This window comes from Teleopsis dalmanni, chromosome 2, assembly GCF_002237135.1.
Source record: "Teleopsis dalmanni isolate 2A chromosome 2, ASM223713v2, whole genome shotgun sequence".
Taxonomy (NCBI): Eukaryota; Metazoa; Arthropoda; class Insecta; order Diptera; family Diopsidae; genus Teleopsis; species Teleopsis dalmanni.
The window spans coordinates 243,956,178-243,959,885 of NC_051847.1; the positions used below are offsets into that span (position 1 = coordinate 243,956,178).

General features: G+C 29.2%; 2 non-coding genes and 1 pseudogene across 2 annotated transcripts; all 3 read right to left on the reverse strand.

The window, feature by feature from the left end:
* Window positions 1-273: 273 nt before the first annotated feature.
* Window positions 274-392, reverse strand: LOC119686690. Its single transcript, XR_005253064.1, has one exon. It is a non-coding gene; the product is annotated as a 5S ribosomal RNA (ribosomal RNA).
* Window positions 393-1,436: 1,044 nt separating this feature from the next.
* LOC119686513 lies at window positions 1,437-1,555 on the reverse strand. Its single transcript, XR_005252942.1, has one exon. It is a non-coding gene; the product is annotated as a 5S ribosomal RNA (ribosomal RNA).
* A 948-nt stretch (window positions 1,556-2,503) lies between these two features.
* LOC119686665 lies at window positions 2,504-2,621 on the reverse strand (annotated as a pseudogene).
* Window positions 2,622-3,708: the final 1,087 nt, after the last annotated feature.

Here is a 3,708-nt window from a genome sequence, read left to right on the forward strand (position 1 = left end):
ACTTGCACTCGCACTCGCATGCATGCCTATTGTACATTTTATATGGAACTGAACAAATCTTGAGCTTACGTGCATTTCGTATACGACACGATTACAATTTCAAAATTAAAAATGATGCGAATATACGTATACAGCAGAAATTAGTTAAATAATTGCATTTTATATAAATAAATAATAGATATGTGATATAAAGAAAAATATTATTAGTAACAAAATAAAATAAAAAAAAATTAAAACCGCAAAAAAAAGGAAAAAAGTAAAAAAGTGTTGTGGAGCCAACAACACGCGGTGTTCCCAAGCGGTCCCCCATCTAAGTACTAACCGCGCCCGACGCTGCTTAATTTCGGTGATCGGACGAGAACCGATGTATTCAACGTGGTATGGTCGTTGGCAAAGAAAGCGTTTCAAAAAATCTACATCTACCAGTATTTTAATCTTATTCTTATTCTTATTCTTATTCTTATTCTTATTCTTATTCTTATACGTACTAGTTACTACGTACTATATATAATATGGAAAATGGAAAATGGAAAATAGAAAATACTCTAAAGCAATTTCCAAGCTATTTTATTTATTTTCCATTCAAGTTTAAATAAAAAATAGAAAGTTCTTTTCTTCTTCTCTAGTGAAGTTAATATTAACAGAATAGGAAAATTAAACTAAAACTGTTATTGAACATATCCGTGTTTGTATTTTACATGCTTAATTATGTAGTACTATTGCCTGTAATATTAACTTCAATATTAACTTTAACTTTAACTTAATCTTTAAGGAAGAATAAAATTTTATACATACTTATATTTTTATTAAAAAATTTAACATATGAATGCTAGTGCTACTGCTAGTGCTAGTGCTAGTGCTACTGCTAGTGCTAGTGCTAGTGCTAGTGCTAGTGCTAGTGCTAGTGCTAGTGCTAGTGCTAGTGCTAGTGCTAGTGCTAGTGCTAGTGCTATTGCTAGTGCTAGTGCTAGTGCTAGTGCTAGTGCTAGTGCTAGTGCTAGTGCTAGTGCTAGTGCTAGTGCTAATAAATAGGCGCAATCAATAGATTGTTGTTTTATTAAATTTTATTCAATAAGGACAAGGAATATAAGCAAAGCTTCTTAATTAGTAATTTTACTTGAAAAGTTTTCTATCATTTAAGGTTTTCATTCACGCTGGCACTCGTACTCACACTTGCACTCGCACTCGCATGCATGCCTATTGTACATTTTATATGGAACTGAACAAATCTTGAGCTTACGTGCATTTCGTATACGACACGATTACAATTTCAAAATTAAAAATGATGCGAATATACGTATACAGCAGAAATTAGTTAAATAATTGCATTTTATATAAATAAATAATAGATATGTGATATAAAGAAAAATATTATTAGTAACAAAATAAAATAAAAAAAAATTAAAACCGCAAAAAAAAGGAAAAAAGTGTTGTGGAGCCAACAACACGCGGTGTTCCCAAGCGGTCCCCCATCTAAGTACTAACCGCGCCCGACGCTGCTTAATTTCGGTGATCGGACGAGAACCGATGTATTCAACGTGGTATGGTCGTTGGCAAAGAAAGCGTTTCAAAAAATCTACATCTACCAGTATTTTAATCTTATTCTTATTCTTATTCTTATTCTTATTCTTATTCTTATACGTACTAGTTACTACGTACTATATATAATATGGAAAATGGAAAATGGAAAATAGAAAATACTCTAAAGCTATTTCCAAAGCTATTTTATTTTATTTTTCATTTCAATTAAAATAAAATAGAAAAATTTCTTTTTTCTTCTTCTCTATGAAGTTAATATGAACAGAATAAAAAAATTAAACTAAAACTGTTATTGAACATATCCGTGTTTGTATTTTACATGCTTAATTATGTAGTACTATTGCCTGTAACATTAACTTTAACTTTAACTTAATCTTTAAGGAAGAATAAAATTATTATACATACTTATATTTTTATTAAAAAATTTAACATATGAATGCTAGTGCTACTGCTAGTGCTAGTGCTAGTGCTACTGCTAGTGCTAGTGCTAGTGCTAGTGCTAGTGCTAGTGCTAGTGCTAGTGCTAGTGCTAGTGCTAGTGCTAATAAATAGGCGCAATCAATAGATTGTTGTTTTATTAAATTTTATTCAATAAAGACAAGGAATATAAGCAAAGCTTCTTAATTAGTAATTTTACTTGAAAAGTTTTCTATCATTTAAGGTTTTCATTCACGCTGGCACTCGTACTCACACTTGCACTCGCACTCGCATACATGCCTATTGTACATTTTATATGGAACTGAACAAAACTTGAGCTTACGTGCATAGCGTATACGACACGATTACAATTTCAAAATTAAAAATGATGCGAACACACGTATACAGCAGAAATTAGTTAAATAATTGCATTTTATATAAATAAATAATAGATATGTGATATAAAGAAAAATATTATTAGTAACAAAATAAAATAAAAAAAAATTAAAACCGCAAAAAAAAGGAAAAAAGTAAAAAAGTGTTGTGGAGCCAACAACACGCGGTGTTCCCAAGCGGTCCCCATCTAAGTACTAACCGCGCCCGACGCTGCTTAATTTCGGTGATCGGACGAGAACCGATGTATTCAACGTGGTATGGTCGTTGGCAAAGAAAGTGTTTCAAAAAATCTACATCTACCAGTATTTTAATCTTATTCTTATTCTTATTCTTATTCTTATTCTATTCTTATCTTATTCTATTCTTATTCATTCTATTCTATTCTTATTATTATTCTTATTATTAATTCTTATTCTTAATTCTTATTCTATTCTATTCTTATCTTATTCTTATTCTTATTTCTTATTCTATTCCTTATTCCTTATTCTTATTCTTAGACAAATGCTTATCCTTATCCTTACATATATCCTTATGGCTGTACTTATCCTTATCCTTATTCTTATTCTTGAACTATTTCTTATCCCAATCCTTATCCTTATCCTTATAGTTGTCCTTATTCTTATTCTTAGACAAATGCTTATCCTAATCCTTACATATATCCTTATGGCTGTACTTATCCTTATCCTTATTCTTATTCTTGAACTATTTCTTATCCCAATCCTTATCCTTATCCTTATAGTTGTCCTTATTCTTATTCTTAGACAAATGCTTATCCTAATCCTTACATATATCCTTATGGCTGTACTTATCCTTATCCTTATTCTTATTCTTGAACTATTTCTTATCCCAATCCTTATCCTTATCCTTATAGTTGTCCTTATTCTTATTCTTAGACAAATGCTTATCCTAATCCTTACATATATCCTTATGGCTGTACTTATCCTTATCCTTATTCTTATTCTTATCTTATTTTATTCTTATTCTTATTCTTATTCTTATTCTTATTCTTATTCTTATTCTTATTCTTATTCTTATTCTTATTCTTATTCTTATTCTTATTCTTATTCTTATGCTTATTCTTATTCTTATTCTTATTCTTATTCTTATTCTTATTCTTATTCTTATTCTTATTCTTATTCTTATTCTTATTCTTATTCTTATTCTTATTCTTATACGTACTACTTACTACGTACTATTTATTATATGGAAAATGGAAAATGGAAAATAGAAAATACTCTAAAGCTATTTCCAAAGCTATTTTATTTTATTTTTCATTTCAATTTAAATAAAATAAAATAGAAAAGTTTCTTTTTTCTTCTTCTCTAGTGAAGTTAATATGAACAGAATAGAAAAATT